This window comes from Diabrotica virgifera, chromosome 5 (assembly GCF_917563875.1).
Source record: "Diabrotica virgifera virgifera chromosome 5, PGI_DIABVI_V3a".
NCBI classification, from domain to species: domain Eukaryota; kingdom Metazoa; phylum Arthropoda; class Insecta; order Coleoptera; family Chrysomelidae; genus Diabrotica; species Diabrotica virgifera.
Window position 1 is genome coordinate 149525305 of NC_065447.1, and position 19281 is coordinate 149544585.

General features: G+C 33.1%; 1 protein-coding gene and 1 non-coding gene across 4 annotated transcripts in view; one reads left to right on the forward strand and one right to left on the reverse strand.

The window, feature by feature from the left end:
• The window catches only part of LOC114332070 (protein yippee-like 2), a 368683-nt gene that overhangs the window by 283440 nt on the left and 65962 nt on the right, over positions 1-19281 (forward strand). The window lies entirely within an intron of this gene.
• Trnar-ucu (transfer RNA arginine (anticodon UCU)) lies at positions 13895-13967 on the reverse strand. Its single transcript has one exon. It is a non-coding gene; the product is annotated as a tRNA-Arg (tRNA).

Below are 19281 nucleotides of genomic sequence, written 5' to 3' on the forward strand. Positions count from 1 at the left end.
ATACTTTCCAGTCCAGAACAAAAGAACTGTGTAATATTTCTTGCTGTGTGATATAAAACACAACTGGCACGCAGGGCCGGCGATAACGGGCATCCAATGGATGCCTACAGGCCGACGTTCCTGTTTGGGGGCGCCTCATGAGCTTTTTTTCTGATCGTGTTATACAAAATACTAAAATAGAAAGAATAATGTTTTATCCCTTCAAGCGTAAATACAAACACACGGCTGAAGGCTGTGATGACCAAAATGACAGATTTCGAAAAAAATAAAAATAAACTAAGTTTCTTAAACTACTGTTCCGTTGTGTATTTCTATAATAGTAGCGTTTTTACGAGTAGGGTGATTTTCACGATATTGATGCTTTAAAATTTTTTAACAAAACAAATATAAGGAAGGCTTTTTTTAACACTTTAACACAATACGTTATGATAAGTTTTTCCCGAGAAGTGTTTCATTTCTTGGTTATTTCACGTTGAAATATTAGACTTAGAATTTAACGAACAAGACCCTACTTTTTCGATAAAATTCTTACTTTTTGAGTTATTTGCGAAAACCCTGTTACAAGCGTTTTTTTTTGTTGAAAAATGAACATATTCACTCGAAAATATCTCTTGGAAAGTATTGACTTAGTGAAAAAACTACATAGAACAAAAGTTGCTTAGAATTAATCAGTTTATCCACTTCCGAACTTATTTTGAACATATGTTTTTTCACCCCCGATAAGGGGTGGTATTCACCCCCAGGGCATAAGCACACATCGGCACAATATCACTTTTTCTTTGACATGTTAGCTATGTGTATGCCAAATTGCATGTCGATGCAGGCAGTTCTATAAAATTCGGAGCAAAAACCGTGGCAAATGGACTATATCTCCTAAAGAGGTGGGATTTACTTTGTTGTATGAGTGTGTATAAGCGTTGATTGATGTATTGAATCAATCAACGGTATAAGTAAACGCTAAATGTACGATGTAACATCTGGTAATACATTTAGGGGAACTACAGAGGTAATTTTTAATCAAGGTACACAGATGACGCATAAAATTATTTAAAAAAAATAACACCATACTTCGCGTCAGGCCTGTGAGGACCATTAGCGATATACATATATTACAAGTTTCGTATATCTGTTTTTTCAAATTTGCACAGAAATTACATTTTTATGAGCAGAAAATGTGGAGTCTCAATATTATCAAAAAAATAATAATTTATAAATTATTAAATTCTTAATAATAATTATTAAATTTAAATAATACATTTTTGTCGTACTTTCATATGGGAGTGGAGTGACAGGCATCTCCTTTCCGCTGGAGGGTTGTAACTGCTCCAGTAAGCGTATCTAGGGGCGAACGCTCATTTTCAAAATTATATTTAATTAAAACATAATAATATTTAAGAACAACTATGACACAAACGAGACTTATAGTCTAGCATTCATGTCAATAGAAATATAAAATAAATAAATTAGATATTAATATCTATCCGTTAGCTACCGTTAACAAAATTGCTATAGCCAATTTGATAGCCAACGTTCGATAATCGAGCACGGTACTAGAAGAAGAAGAAAATATTAATAATCTTATCGATAATTTTGTAACAATTAAAACAAGGCGAATAAATTTGTTTTCAACTAGTTAGTTATAGAGGCAGAAACTAAAAATCGAATTGTTATCATCTGCGCTTTTTAAGCGAAAGGCCACACGGGCCATAATTTACGGCGCTGTAAGATCAGTAAACCTGACGAGGCATTGGTTCATTGGTGGACTAACTCCAATTTCATCTCCAATGCCTCGTCAGGTTTACTGCTCTTACGGCGCCGTAAATTATCGCCTGTGTGGCCTTTCGCTAAAAAGAAATCTGATATCAGTCTAGGTAAGCGAAAGGCCACACGGGTGATAATTTACGGCGCCGTAAGAGCAGTAAACCTGACGAGGCATTGGAGATGAAATTGGAGTTAGTCCACCAATGAACCAATGCCTCGTCAGGTTTACTGATCTTACAGCGCCGTAAATTATGGCCCGTGTGGCCTTTCGCTTAAAAAGCGCAGATGATAACAATTGGTTGACTAACTCCTCCACCAATTGTAGATGAAATAGGAGTTAGTCAACAAATGCCTCGTCAGGTTTACTGCTCTTACGACGCCGTAAATTATCGCCCATGTGGCCTTAGATGGAAAATACAAAGCAAAACAGAGTGGTGCATTAGTCGACAAGGGGATCTATAATTGCATCCACGAATCGTTCACCGTGGTAACAATCTTTAGGGAACTAGTTCCTTTTATACCCACAACAGTGAATACAAATAAAATGAAAGTAAAGATGATTCAGATTTGATTACAGAACAGGTCCTCTACTATGTGCTTATACGTATTTTGGCTTTAACTTAGTCTCATCGGAGCACCTATGTAGAGGCACTGAACCGAAATTAAATATTTTCATCTGTTCGGTATAATTATTAAAATCAAAAATGAATAACCATTTTTAATTTCGTTGCAACACAAAAATACAGCCGCATCATTATTCCAGTTCAATCAGAGAGTGCAGCAAGCACCTCTACCGGTTTCGAAACTTATTAGTCTGTCATCAGGAGGCACATATGCTGCTCTCTCTGACCCAACGAGGACAAACCTCGGCGTGCAGTCACGGGTTGCAACGAACGAAATGGCAGGGATGCCCTAGCGGCAACTGTTATCAAAATAGCACATAAAACAACATCCAAAAATGTTATTCTACATCCAGATCTATCTACATACACTGTGTCCGTAAAGTATGGAACAAATTCTTTTTTAGCTAAACAGAGCATTTTAAGAAATAATCCTGAAACACGTCGATTTTTGATTTTAATTTACCGTATTTTAAAATAATATTCTAATATACAGGGTGAACTACTTTCGAGTAATGACGTCACCGTCATTTTTTTTAAATGGAATACCCCCATTTTGTCTCAATTTTCGGATTACTCTAGCTGAGCTCATTCCAAAAATGTATCACATGTTGATTCAAATTGGTACAGGGTGGACAAAAATACAATAGTTTTGTGTGTGCTCATAAAGTAACGCGTTGGTTAAATTAACAATATCAAAAATATTTATTGTCTAGCGGACAGAATATGAAAGAAATTATTTCTTATCAATTTAAAAGAAACATAGTGGGCTATCTGTAGGCTTCTGTCCGCTAGACAATAAGTATTTTGATAATATTGTTAATTTAACTAACGCATTACTTTATAAACACACACAAAACTATTTTATTTTTGTCCACCCTGTACCAATTTGAATCAACATATGATACATTTTTGGAATCAGCTCAGCTAGAGTAATCCGAAAATTGAGACAAAATGGGGGTGTTCCATTTAAAAAAAATGACGGTGACGTCATTACTCGAAAGTGATTCACCCTTTATATTAGAATATTATTTTAAAATACGGTAAATTAAAATCAAAAATCGACGTGTTTCAGGATTATTTCTTAAAATGCTCTGTTTAGCTAAAAAATAATTTGTTCCATACTTTACGGACACAGTGTATATTGTTTTCAGTCTGGTAGGATGTAGAATAACATTTTTGGATGTTGTTTTATGTGCTATTAAATTGAAAACTTAGTTTTTTAATTATTAAAATAATTACCAAAGATACAACTAGCACCATCTATGAATAGTTAGTCAAAAGAGGCAGGAACTAAAAGTCGAATAATTATTATCAATTCACCACTCTGTTCTGCTTTGTATTTTCCATCTTCAACAGCGCAAATGGTGCCAAGTTGCATATTTGGTAGTTATTTTAATAATTACACCGAGGAGATGAAAATATTTGATTCCAGTTCAGCGCCGCTACACGCACAGGTGCTCCGATGAGGCTAAGTTGAAGACGAAATGCGTATAAGCGCATAGTAGAGGTCCTGTTCTGTAATCAAATCTAAATCATCTTTACTTTCATTGTTTTAAACTACTTACGTCTAAATTAAATTTTGTACGATTTTCAAAAGTCGTAGGCCTGGATCACGCGTACCAAAAAAATGTTTATTAATAGCAAGCTGAAAATTTTTAAATAGCTTAACGGTGTCTAGTCGGACAAACTTTGATGTACGGGAGTACTAGAACAGGGGAAGTTTTAATTGTGGAACAGGTTACAGGTTTCGAACGTCAGACTACAAAAACGTCCCATGCATTTTATCGGATTGTCGGACAAAACGTCCAATTGAATTGTTACCCTTTTATTAAACTCTCATGCAAAAATAAGACTGTTATTTACCACCAATATAATTCCTGTCATTTGACATGTTCTACGTGTCGGACTTATTAAAACGCCCAACATATTTGTCGGACAAACATTTTTTCATATATTATATAAAGTTTCATTATATAAAGTTTGCTATTGAATAAACTTAAAAACAACCTGCTAGTTTTCATAATCATAAACTTGTAAGGATGACACATTCCACAGTTAAAATCAGGTTCCACAATTATTAAAACTTCCCCTGTTCCAGTGTTCCCATATATCAAAGTGTGTCCGACTAGATACCGTTTAGCTATTAACAAACTTTCAGCTTGCTACAAACTTTTTTTTGTTACGCGGGATCCATGTCTATATAATTAATTTTTTTCCACCTACCTCTACCGAAAGTATACGTTTCCGGATCTGATTGTAGGGAGCAAAGTTTTACTTTTCCTCCCTAGGGAGGAAAAGTAAAAGTGACGTTATGGTATTTCATTCATGAAATATAACTTATTGACGCCCTGTACAATATCTATTTTCTATTACGTAAGTATCTTATAGAGGTATTTCATTGAGCTCCTGCATAACAAAAACACTGGAAAGAATGATAAAACTTAGGCTCGAAAGTTGGCTAGAAAAAAACAATAAATTATCACAAACATAATTTGGATTTCGAAAAAATCATTCTACTGTGGAAGCAGTGAGTCATTTGGTAACAGATATAAATTTAGCGTTTACGAAAAATTCTTCAGTAATCGCTCTTTTATTAGATGTTGAAGCAGCATACGACAACGTTAATTTAAATATACTATATAACAAAATGATACAAATAGGTCTGCCAGAATGTTTCTGTCAAAAAATAATAAAATTGTATGACTGTAGAAAAATTTGTATATCGGTAAATAATAACACATTTGGTCCAAGACTAGCGATGGGTGGTTTACCTCAAGGAGGAATATTAAGCCCTTTGTTATATTTAATTTACACTTCTGATATAGAAAAAAATTTAAACTCAACAAAAATTTTACAATTTGCAGATGATATAGTTATTTATCAAGAAAACTTTAAAATAGAAAATGCAGTCAAATCCATTGAAGAAGGAGACAAACATATTAAAATATGGAGTGAATTACATGGACTAAATATATCTGACTCCAAAACCAAATTATGTATTTTTACAAGAAAACGAAAAGAAATACCTAATCACATCTTAATAAACAATATCTCCTATCCAGTACAAAGTTATGTTAAATATTTGGGTATTACTCTGGATAGACAGCTTCTCTGGAAAGAACATATAGACCATATAGTTAAAAAAACAGAGAGAGGAATAAACCTTCTTCGATTCGTATCACACTTACGTTGGGGAGCAGATCCAAATATTTCTTTGTTGTTTTTTAAAAATAATATAAGAGCTATATTCGACTACGGATCAATATTATACAGTGACGCATCACAGTGTCATTTAAATAAAATAGACAACATCATTAATAAATCCCTTAGATTGTGTATAGGAGCCCTAAGAAGTACACCGATAAATAATCTACAAGTTGAATGCTGTGAAATGCCGATGGATATAACACGAAAAAAACTTGGCATCAGCCTTTTAGTTAGATTGTATGAAAAAAAGGCAAATTTAATTACCAAAATACATCAACTGTTTTTAGCAGACTTGACAGAAAAATATTGGATAAAAAAGAAAAATATAGTAGATTTATATTCAAAAATGACAATATATAATAAATAACTTTATAAATATGACATAAACCCAAATTATTATAATATTTACTTTAATACTATGGAACAAGTTCAGGTATACTTTTTAATGGACTATAGCAATTTGCCTCTATCTTTAAGAAAATTAGTGTTTATCTCCGACAGTTCACAAATGTTCAAAGACTTATATGGTATATACAGATGCATCAAAAAATATTGAAGGTGTGGGGTGTGCCTATTGGGATAGCAGTAATAAAATTAGCAAAATGTTCAAACTAAATTCTATTATGAGTATATACACAGCTGAGTTAATAGCGATAATGGAAGCACTAAAATATTTATCTAATATAAATCATTCAAAGTTTATAATTTATAGTGACAGTAAAAGTTCTCTAAGTAAAATTAATGCTATAAATGCTAAATCAAAAGTGAACTACATTGAATTATATATAATAAATAAAATTAAAGAACTTCAGCAACAAGGAAAGTCTGTTAAGTTAGCATGGGTTAAAAGCCACTGTGGAATAACTGGAAATGAAATGGTAGATGAATTGGCTAAAAACGCGGTGACAAAAGGAGTATTAACACAGTATCTTTGTACGTCTGGAGATATTGTATCAGATTTATTCAAGGAGCTTAAGAAAGAATGGAAAGAAAGGTATATTGATGAGAACATAAATACAGGAAATCACTACAGATCAATCAGAAACTATATCACAGATAAACCTTGGTTTTCTAAAATGGAGTCGACAAAGAATATAACAAGAACCATATGCAGAATGAGATTTAACCACTGTCTTACACCATCATATATATTTAAACTTAATATAGCTGATAGCCCTCAATGTATTTGTGGTCAGTTTGGTAACCTACAACACAAAATTTTGACCTGTTCTCTTATTTCTAATAAAGTTAATATGTTTTTAAATAATCTGTATTCTTTGACTGATGTCGACCATCCCATTAATTTAAATTATTTATTACCATTAGAAAATAATGAGTTGGTATATCGACTATTGTATAAACATATTTTAGATATTAAACTTAAGTTGTAATTGTAAAATATAGTTTAAGTATTTCTTGTAAATTGTTATTCTGCAGAATGGTAAAAAACAGTAAATTGTTATTTTGATTTAACAATGTTTACATTAATAATTTGACTTATATTTGACAGTTGACACTTATATTGTACCTACTTGCTAGTTTTAGTTTTAATACATTTTGTTGGTTAGTTACATAAATAAATTAAGTAAAAATGAAAAAATGACTTGTTATTTGAGGAAGGTGGAAAAACCATATGTATAACATGGGAGTAAAGTGCCTTTTCCTCCCTTGAATGATTATTGCCTTCCGCTACGCGTCGGGCAGTAAACTTCATTCTCGAGAGGAAAAGTATACTTCCTCCCTTGTTATACAAATAGCTATTCTACAAGCGTGTTAAAAATGCAATTTTTAGCACTCCATACGAGCGTTAAAAATGCTACTTTAAGGCACTAGTGCTTTAAAAATTTTAAGGCACTGCAGTTCGTATTGACCGTATAGACAATCTTGATGTAATGTCAAAAAAATATAAAAATGGAATGTCAGTCAAGTTCAAGTAAAAGTTTTTGTAGATATTGTCCTGTAATGACGTTATTAGAAAAAATATTGTATGATATGCGTGTTAAAAAGTACATTTTTAAGGCACTCATGTGAATTTCAGAACTCGCTTTCGCTCACTCTGCAAACTTTCACATGCGTGCCTTAAACGTTAAATACTTATAAACGTTAAACTTTTAACACTTATATCATAAATAACTACTATTAAAAAGCCGAACGGCGCCTATGGCTACGGCTCCACGGGCGAGAAATTGACGCTAGCAGTACTACTGCTAGCGTCAATTTCTCGCCCGTGGAGCTGTAGCCTATGGTATTTTTGCAGGCGGGCACCGAGTCGCGTTTACACGATGGCAATTGGCGAGACAATTGTCATTGGACAATTGTCATCACGTGGTTGTGGATTGTCGGTGGCCAGTCCAGTTGAAAGAGAAGATGTTTACACGGGGCCATGATGTTTAGTTCATAGAGTTATATATTAGCATAGAGAGAGTGTCATTCAGAGCGAAGTGACGACACCATCTTTTTTATTTGGATTAGTGCTGTTTCACTCTTACGCATAGTAAAGCTGCTACAGTTGTCCTCCTCTTCCGTGCCTATATTCACACTGAATGTCATCATAGATTTTCGATACAATGTGTTAGAAAGAGATGCTGCAAACCAGTCCATGAGATCTTGTCGTCAGGAAGCGCGGAAGGTAGGCTCCCTCTATGTTAATATATACCTCTATGGTTTAGTTGGCCCCGTGTAAACATCTTCTCTTTCAACTGGACTGGCCACCGACAATCCACAACCACGTGATGACAATTGTCCAATGACAATTGTCTCGCCAATTGTCATCGTGTAAACGGGACTTGGCACGAATATATTTAGTTTAGAAACATTTCCTGGTATAATTCGCTCCCGAGTACTTTAAATTCCTAAAGTGCAACAACTTTATAAAAGATCTTATTAATCTCAAGTAACACGTACGGTTTCGCGAGTTAAACTAATATATTTAAAAACAGAACATTAATTTTACGGAAAAAGAGGAAAATTTCATGAAATTTAGCGAGTATAAATAGAAATACGACGTTTTCGCATATTAAAAATGTATTTTACGATCGATGTGTTTACTGAACTTCCAGTGGTGTACATTTCATAAAAGCTTAATTAATTTATAAACGTAAAAGTAGCGTATCTACAATTAGGCCAGGGTAATAAGACAAAAATATACCCTGTTCGTGACACTTCAGCAGCCAGGGTATGAAGCGTTTTTTCGACAGGTAATACCTATAAGAGCAAATTGTAATTATTTCCTGCGTAGGATCTGGCGGCCATTTTTATTTATAAACAATTAACTGTCAAAAAATGGCATTTCCCCCTTTTTTTTCAAATCAACGAAAAACAGTGAAACTTATGATTTTTTTAGTACAAATATCTTCGAGATTATGGAAAAAGATTTAAAATGACGTATTACAAAGTTTGATATTATATACACTCATTTATTGTTAATATAATTGCGAAAAAAGGTCGGAATTGCAAAAAAAATTTCTCAATAACTGTTGTAAAAATTAGTGTACAGCTTTGAAGTTTTTGTCAAATGAGGGTTCTTTGGTGCTTAATATGTGATAAAAATTTCAAAGCGATTCATTCAATTGTTTAAATTTTATTCAAATTGTTTATCCCAGAGAGCATTTTTTTGCAATAACATAAGTCAGAAAAAAATGACCTTAGAACCATTCCACAGGTGCAAATGAAAGAGCATGAGCTACGTTTTCACCGTGGTTTAAAAAAATGAATAAAAAATGCATTTATTAGTAATAAATAATTATGCAAAAATATCGTCTTAATAAACTTTTTGAATAACTTTTTCCAAAAAAATTAACTTTTTTACCCTGTTTTAAGTGCACAACTACCAAGTAATGTTATCTATATCATAATTGATAAAAAATTGTAATAAATATGTATAATTTCTTATATAACAAAATAAAAAGTTTATAAGGAAAGATTTACGATACTTTTGCATAATTATTTATTACTAATAAATGCATTTTTTATTTACTTTTTTTAAACCAAGTTGAAAATATAGCTCATGCTCGTTCATTTGACACCTGTGGAATGGTTCTAACGTCATTTTCTTCTGACTTATGTTATTGCAAAAATAAAATGCTCTCTGGGATAAACAATTTGAATAAAATTTAAACAATTGAATGAATACCTATACAGAAGTAAAAACTTCAAATTGTATTTTGGTATAAAATAGTTTATTTAAAACTTCTAAAAGTCATCCACATGGATTGCAAAACGTTTTCGTTCTGAACAGAACATCTTCAGTGCATTCCGCAAAGTAGTTGTAACTAGCACACCAATGAAGGTGGTAACTTCAAAATATATGGCTTACATTATACCTTATGATAAAATATTATGACTACAAGTCGATGTTACTAGAAACATCGACTTGTAGTCATAATATTTTATCATAAGGTATAATGTAAGCCATATATTTTGAAGTTACCACCTTCATTGGTGTGCTAGTTACAACTACTTTGCGGAATGCACTGAAGATGTTCTGTTCAGAACGAAAACGTTTTGCAATCCATGTGGATGACTTTTAGAAGTTTTAAATAAACTATTTTATACCAAAATACAATTTGAAGTTTTTACTTCTGTATAGGTTTTTAAACTATGGTATACAGCCAACTATTGGGATTTTTCCATTGATTTTAATTGAATGAATCGCTTTGAAATTTTTATCACATATTAAGCACCAAAGAACCCTTATTTGACAAAAATTTCAAAGCTGTACACTAATTTTTACAACAGTTATTGCGAAAACATTTTTTTGCAATTCCGACCTTTTTTCACAATTATATTAACAAGAAATGAGTATATCAAACTTTGTAATACGTCATTTTAAAGCTTTTTCCATAATCTAGAAGATATTTGTACTAAAAAAACCATAAGCTTCCCTGTTTTCCATTGATTTGAAAAAAAATGAAAAATGCCATTTTTTGACACTTAATTGTTTATAAATAAAAATGGCCGCCAGATCATATGCAGGGAATAGTTACAATTTGCTCTTATAGGTATTATCTATCGAAAAATCGCTTCAGTACCCTGGCTGTTTAAGTGTCATGGGAAAAGCCTTATTACCCTGGACTAAAAATACAGTGCAGAGAAATAAGGATTTTCTCAGGACACTGAAATATCCAGTAACTACTTTTTTAGTTATTGTAGATCTTTTGGAAGCAATTATTGTCTAGAGTTCGCGTTCGTTTTTTAATAATTAACAATTTAGCGCAAAAAACGCTATTTTTCGATTTTTTGCACCTAATTAATAAGCTAAATAGTAGACATAAAATTACAAAATTTGGTTTTTTAGAACATTGAAAAATGTTAAAAATGCCGATTGCTAAATGTTAAAAAGTCAATTTGTTGCTTCGCAAATTGCAAAATAAATGAAAATCTATATTTGTTAATAACTTTTACTAAATTTAAATTAGAACTTTAGGGTTTCACCCAAAGTTGGGTATTGGGGTACTTAACAAACACTCAAAATTTGAGACCGATCTGTTAATTAGTTTAAAGTTATTCTATTTGTTTATCCCAGAGACTTTTGTTTTACAATAACATAAGACAGAAAATAATGAAGATAGGGCAATTCTGCGTATGCCAAATGAAAGTAGCAAAGTGATACTATCAAAATGTATTAAAAAAAGATAAAAGAAATTATCTAATATAGTCAAAATTTCTAATGCCAAATTTTTGAAATTTTGTAGTTTTTAAACATTTAGAATAACTTTAAAAATATTGCCCGTAGAAAAAATCTTTTTATTTGAGAGGGTCATAAGTCAGTCAGTTCTTATGTAAAAAACTTTTATCAGAGCTCATTTGAAAGGTGTTTGACGGAGCTCTAAAAGATGTATGTTAAGATTTCCCAAAAAATTGCACCACATTCGAGTTATTTGAGATTGAAGGTTCTCCATTTCGAGGTTCTTCGAAAATAACCACCCTTTAAAGAGCAATTTACTCAGTCGTCATTGGGTTTACATGAGTCTTTCTGACGCGAGTCTCTTTGTTTTTTTATAAGCTACAATTTTGTTCTTAAGGTGATACAGTAGCGATCAACAGGTAGCCAAAACGCGTTCCAAGATTGCGGCTGTAATTTTGAATATTTTTTCGAGATATTTGGCACACGTATTCGTAATATAATAATGAATGGCGGTACAGAGCCCAATTGAGAAATTACTCTGTAATTAAATACTATATTAAAAAAACGAGCCTGTACCGCCATTAAGAAGAACAAAAAAATACACTTTCTTCAAATAAACTTTTTTATCCGATGTCTAGATTTTGTGTCATTTTGGAACTACTAATGAAATAAAAAATTTTAGTAGTTCCAAAATGACACAAAATCTAGGCATCGGATAAAAAAGTTTATTTGAAGAAAGTGTATTTTTTTGTTGTTCTTAATGGCGGTACAGGCTCGTTTTTTTAATATTGTATTTAATTACAGAGTAATTTCCACATATTAATATATTTTTCAAATTGGGCTCTGTACCGCCATTCTCTATTATATTACGAATATGTGTGCCAAATATCTCGAAAAAATATTCAAAATTACAGCCGCAATCTTGGAACGCGTTTTCGCTACCTGTTGATCGCTACTGTTTCCTCTTAATGATCTTTTCTATAAAATTAAAATTTTTTAAGTTATTCATGAAAAACGGTTATAAAACATGAGTTTTTTCAATGAAAAATGCATAGTTTCAATTGCTAATAACCTGGAAAATATCAATTTTGCAAAAAAATGCTATAGAGCAAAATTTACTCAGAATTGGTCAGTCTATCGACTTCCATACAGTTATTTTGATTGAAGAAATTTTCATCCCCTAGATGGGGTTGTTTTCACCCCCATGGCAAAAGCCCGCTTCGGCGTAGGGAATATTTTGACAAAGGTTATAAATTCAAAGGTCGATCGGACAGTTCAGTGGGACTAGCGGCTGACCGCCAGTTCACTTCGCCGTGAGGTATGTGAGTTCGAGCCCAGCCGGGTCATCGGAAAACAAAAAGGCTAACGCGTCAGTATAAAATTCTAAATATGAATCTGGCGCTTAGACTGGAATATGCGGGCGTCTGATCGGCCTATGAGGGAGCAGTACGGCAAGGGATAAGGCCTTGCGTCTCGGTGATACTTTCCCATAGATCCCTACCGGAAGGGCGTTAACGCCTAAAATACCGGTGTATACATACATATAAATACTACATAAATATAAATTTTCAAGGAAATCGACCTTGATTCTCAAAATTCCACGAGAAAATGGCTGTTGATTGGGCTAATTGGCATACGCAGGAATTATCCTATCTTCATTATTTTCTGTCTTATGTTATTGCAAAACAAAGGTCTCTGGAATAAACAAATAGAATAACTTTTAAACTAATTATTAATGGGTCAGTCTCAAATTTTAAAGGTTTGTTAAGAACCCCAGTGCCCAACTTTGGGTGAAACACTAAAAAGTTAGTTTTAATAAAAGTTATTAACAAATAACGATTTTCACTAGTTTTGCAGTTTGCGAAGCAGCAAATTCACTTTTTAACTTTCAAAAATCGGCATTTTCAAGGGTTTTCAAGCTTTTGGAGTGCAAAAAATCGAAAATATTGCACTTTCATATCGCATTTTTTGCACTAAATTGTTAATAATTAAGAAACGGACGCGAACTGTAGGCAGGAAACATCCTATAGGTCTACAATAACTGAAAAAGTTGCCAGCTGCCTGGATATTTCAGTGTCCCGAATATGGTGTATTTCTTGCTTATTTTCCTGTCTAATAATGGAAATGTACACGCATCGGAACAGTCTAGGGATATTTTTATAACATAATAGAATTAATAAAAATAAAAACATGGGATCCTGAAGATTTTTGAGAGAAAAAATCTATAGTCTTTTCTTCTCCTGTAAAGAGCTTTATCAAATATTGGTTATCACTTTTGCCGTTATGTTTTACTCACAAAAATCTACAGGATGAGCAACTGGACGAATTCAATTGAAATTAAAAAAAAATCTAACATTATTTATTACTTACAAACTTACAATAATATTTTTTATTAAAATACGAAAAACGAATATTAATGGCTTTATGAAGTTGTTTTTTACCTTCCTTCATGATTCTTTCTATTTAGGGTTGAAAGGCAGTATGTTTCTAATTGCCGCTTCGAATAAGTCATTACCTATTCTGGTCCTAAATAGATTTTTATGTATGTTCGTTATTGAAAATGTTATATTAACAACATCTTATTAAAAACATATTCATTTTAAAATTGTAATATGTTCCATCGACTGTAAGCTAATATTTATTTCACATAAAAAAAAACAAAAAGGACCCACCTGCGCATCCCTGGTGGGGATCGAACCCACGACCTTTGGATTAGAAGTCCAACGCGCTATCCGCTGCGCTACAGGGACGGACACGTAATATATTTCATACGACGTATATGCCGAGGATTTACGACGCGGTAACTTTAGATCTTAGAACTTTGTTTTAGGATAATATTTATCATTTTATTTATTAGGTAGGAAGTTATTTGATCTTAGATTAATAATTCCTCGACATTTCAAATTTTAAAGTAGCTTTCTAATTTAATAATGCTTTTTGAAGTACTGTTTTAATTTTTAATATACAAAATATTACAAATACACTGACCCGCAAATTAACCAGACACTTGAAAATTCATAGAGCATAGAGCTCTCCTTTTAGTTTTGTTGAGTGATCCTATAGTTAAATATATTTATCAGAATATAAGCTGTTTTTATACAGTTATTTAGTAACAGTTTATACAGTTACTGCTACAGCTTTGACTAGGAAACTGGTAGATGTTCATGGTATACCATAATTTTACCTGACACAGTACGTCGAAGATTAAGCGAACAAAATTTATCGGTCCTGGTAGAAGAAGAATATCATGGCTGAAAAATCTAAGGCAATGGTATGGAAAATCGACTATATCGTTATTCAGAGATAGTTAGAATGTGGCCTTAGAATGTGTCATGCGAAAAATGTATCCAAAAATCAAACCAGACATAACTGCTCGGGGAGCAAAAATCATACTCGCCTTTGCCGATGACGTAGACGCAGTGGCACAATCAACATTATACATTGAGGATATTTTCTCGAGCTTTGAAGAAGCTGCATTAAACATCGGTCTAAAAATAAATAAAGACAAAACAAAATACATAGTAGTCTCAAAACAAGAACGACGGCGAACAAGGCAAAACATTACTATAAGCCAGTGTTTTTCAATCTGTGGGTCGCGATCCCGGGGGGTCGCGAGTCCTTTCTCGGGGGGTCGCTGACTGAAAGAAAAAGTTGAGGTTTTCAGACACAATTTTAGTGGGAAGAATGTGCTTGCTTGTTTTTCAAAAGTTTATCAAATTGTGGTGGTATTTTTGAAAGGTTAATAATCAAATCATTTTCTAATTGCAGTCTATTTCTCTTTTTAGTTTTAATGTCCACCATTGAAGAAAATGTCAGTTCACACAAATATGAAGTGGCGAATTAAACTAATAGTTTAAGAGCTTCCTTTGCCAGCTCTGGATATTGGTGTTTTCTTTTCATCCAAAGTACGTCGACACTTTGCGAATAAAATTCCATTTTAACCATGCCATCAGCAGCTAAATCTAGAAGACATTCTTTCATTTTTTTGGTGCTATCAGCCAGATCTATTGATTTGTCAAAAAAAGGCTTTAAAATCCATCTGCGTCCATTGTCAGCTTCAGAGTGCAAGTCTGGAAAATATGTCAAAAGTTGCTCTTATAAGCGAGCTCTAATTTATGCGAGCTCTGAATGATGCAAGGAATGTGAACCGATACTGCAAAATTTTGGTATGTTGCATTATCTTCATCAATATTTCTGAGCACATAGAAAATACTTAAGCATTTTGTTTTGCAGAGAGGTTGACCACAAACGAAGTTTTGTGTGAGATGCTTTTACTTTATCTTTAGCTGTTAAAATATGCTCTTCTCTTCCTTGAAGGTCATTGTTCAAACTGTTGAGGTGACTAAAAAGATCTGCCAAAATGCTAATTTCAAGAGCCAGTAGGGTCAGAAAAACGATAAGCATATTTAGATTTTGCATCTTGTAAGAACATTAACAATTCAGCTCTCAGTTCCAGAACTCTTGGCAATACCTTTCTTTTGGATAGCTACCTGACTTCTATGTGATAAAGGAGATTCTGATGAAGCGAGCCCATATCTTCACCCCGTTTTGCAAAGCTTTACCTTTGATAGAATTTACAATTTTTATTACCTCCTTGAGCACGTCATTTAAATCAAAAGGTACTACATAGTACTGCCTTAGCTGCTAAAGCCTGTCGATGAAGAAATCAGTGTGTCCCGGATATGTTTGGCATTGTCGTTTTTATTTTGCAATGAGTCCGTATTAGTCCGATAAGTAATAGGGAAAAACTATACGGGGATATGTTGAATTAGTTGTGTACATGACTTTCAATAACGGCCGGAAACCAGAGTTGGGGCCGAGGGTAATTATAAGGGGTCAAAGTCGCGGATTTTATTATTTTTTTTATGACGCTCATGATCGAGATAGTGCACCAAAATTTGGGAATAAGTAGGTCATGACGTAACTAAGTAAAACCTCTAGGGGCGGAACGCTGCGTGGCCGACAAAGGGGTGGGGTAGGGGTGAATATAAAAAATATAAAGGGTTTTTTGCGACGTTCGTGATTGAGATAGTGGACCAAAATTTGGGAATAAGCAGATCATGACATTACTAAGTAAAATCCCCAGAGCCGGAAACCAGTGTTGGGGATGAGGGTAGTTATAAGGGGTCAAATTCGCCGTTTTTATTATTTTTTTTTGTGATGCTCATGATCGAGAGAGTGCACCAAAATTTGGGAATAAGTAGGTCATGACGTAACTAAGTAAAATCTCCAGGGGTGGCACGCTGCGTGGCCGAGAAAGGGGTGGGGCAGGGGTGAATAGAAAAAATATAAGGGGTTTTTTGCGACGTTCGTGATTGAGGGAGTACACCAAAATTTGGGAATAAGTAGACCATGACATAACTAAGTAAAATGCTCAGAGCAGGAAACCAGAGTTGGGCATGAGGGTAGTTATAAGGGGTCAAAATCGCCGTTTTTATTATTTTTTTTGTGACGCTCATGATCGAGATAGTGCACCAAAATTTGGGAATAAGTAGGTCATGAGGTAACTAAGTACAATCTCCAGGGGTGGAACGCTGCGTGGCCGATAAAGGGGTGGGGGTAGGTGTGAATATAAAAAATATAAGGGGTTTTTTGCGACGTGCTAGATTGAGATAGTGCACCAGAATTTGGGAATAGGTAGACCATGACTTAGCTAAGTAAAAGCCCCAGAGCCGGAAACCAGAGTTGGGAATGAGGGTAGTTTTAAGGGGTCAAAGTCGCAGTGTGTATTATTTTTTTTGTGACCCGGCACAACATTTGTCCCCCACGCAGTGTTTCGCCGCTGGAGATTTTACTTAGTAATGTCATGATCTACTTATTCCCAAATTTTGGTCCACTATCTCAATCACGAACGTCGCAAAAAACCCCTTATATTTTTTATATTCACCCCTACCCCCACCCCTTTGTCGGCCACGCAGCGTTGAGCCTCTAGAGATTTTACTTAGGTACGTCATGACCTACTTATTCCCAAATTTTGGTGCACTATCTCGATCATGAGCGTCATAAAAAAAATAATAAAATCCGCGATTTTGACCCCTTATAACTACCCTCGCACCCCAATTCTGGTTTCCGGCCGTTGGTGAAAGTCATGTACACAACTAATTCAACATATCCCCGTACAGTTTTTCCATATTACTTATCACGCACAAAATCCGCTCCCAGCTCTTAGACTATATTTCCATCGCTACAAATAGCGATACATTTTCTCCAATCAATATTGTATTCGCAAGTGCTTTCTAAAAACATATCGTACATACACTGGCCAGTAGTCTTTGCAGGAAGTGCTTTGCACAATAAAATTTCTCATGATACTCTCATCTGCTTCAAGGCGCATAAATACTACAAACTGTGCACACTCAGAAACATTTGTAGATTCGTCAAACTACAAAGCAAAATGTTGGCTGTTCTTTAATTGTTGGGATGCGTGAATAAAAGATAAATGTACCAAAATAGGAAAAAATTATTACGTGACGTTTGAAGTTTTTAATTAATTTAATTCTTTGGCTTTCTATGACACCAGGGGGTCACCAGAATATTTCAACCTGCAAAGGGGTCGCGAAATCAAAAAGATTGAAAAACACTGCTATATAGTCCAGAGAAATAAGATTTTTCTCGTGACACATCCCCCTCCAGGCCGAAACCAAATTTTTTGAGTAGTATGGACATCTATATTATTAACCTATATGTTTCCTGCAGCCGATTTTGATGATATACATAGTTATAAACAAATGAAGATCAAAAAACGCTAAATTTTCGTTTTTTCGTCTATTACCAAAAAGTTAAGCAATTTAAACAAATTTAAGTGTAAGAAACTCATAAATCGTATAAAAAACTTCAATATGGCGTTCGCTGAATATGTCCATCCTTATTAGTTGCTTAGAAAATTGCAAAATAAATCATAAATTTTGAGTTTTTAAAAATATTCATAACTCATGTAAAAATTAACTTAGAACCTTCTTATTACACGGAATGCTGATACTTCTTGTACTTAAATTATATTTTAAATTTCAAAGCAATTGGTCAAATAGTTTAAAAGTTATTTAATTTGTTTTTCCCAAATTCATTTTTTTTTGCAACACTACAAGTCAGAAAATTATGAGGCTACAATCATACTTCGGACAGTTTATGAAAGAAGAACATTTATACTATTACCCTTATTAAAAATAAATGACAAAAAATAATTTTAAACAGTGTAAAATTATTTTGAAAAAACATGTCGATTTTTTGCTTACTTATAAACAATTAGAATAACTTTTTAACCGTTACCTGTAGAAAAATTATTTTTTCATATTTAGAAAGACTGAATTTTTATACACATTTAGAAAGAAAAACAACTGTCCTAGGACAATTAGGGACAAAGTTAGCCCCCCCATTTTTTTAATTCACATGTTTTTGCAAAATAATTTTGCGATATTTATAATTATTTTCCAAAGTATTACTGTAGCTTCATCATTTTTTGACTTAGTGTTGCAAAAAAAATAAATTTGGGATATACAAATTAAATAACTTTTAAACTATTTGGCCAATTTCTTCGAAATTTAGGGTATGAATTAAGCACCATAAGTCTCAGCATTCCGTGTAATAAGAAGGTTCTAAGTTAATTTTTATATAAGTTATAAATATTTATAAAAACTCAAAATTTATGATTTATTTTGCAATTTTCTAAGCAACCAATAAGGATAGACATATTAAGCAAACGCCATATTGAAGTTTTTTATACCGTTTATGAGTTTCTTACTCTCAAATTTGTTTAAAATGACTATTTTCTTAGTAATAGACGAAAAAAGCGAAAATTTACCGTTTTTTGATCTTCATTTGTTTATAACTATGTATATCATCAAAATCGGCTGCAGGAAATATATAGGTTATTATTATAGATGTTAATATTACTCAAAAAATTTGAAAAATGCCAAGTTTCTTGTAAAAGGTATATATTAAAATACCCTAAATAAGGGTCAAAATACAAAACGTTTTCGGATTAAGGAATCCATCATCAGTGTTTAAAAGCCCTAAAATTAAGTATAACCTAATTAAATGAGATAAAAGTTAAAATTGACAGAGGTT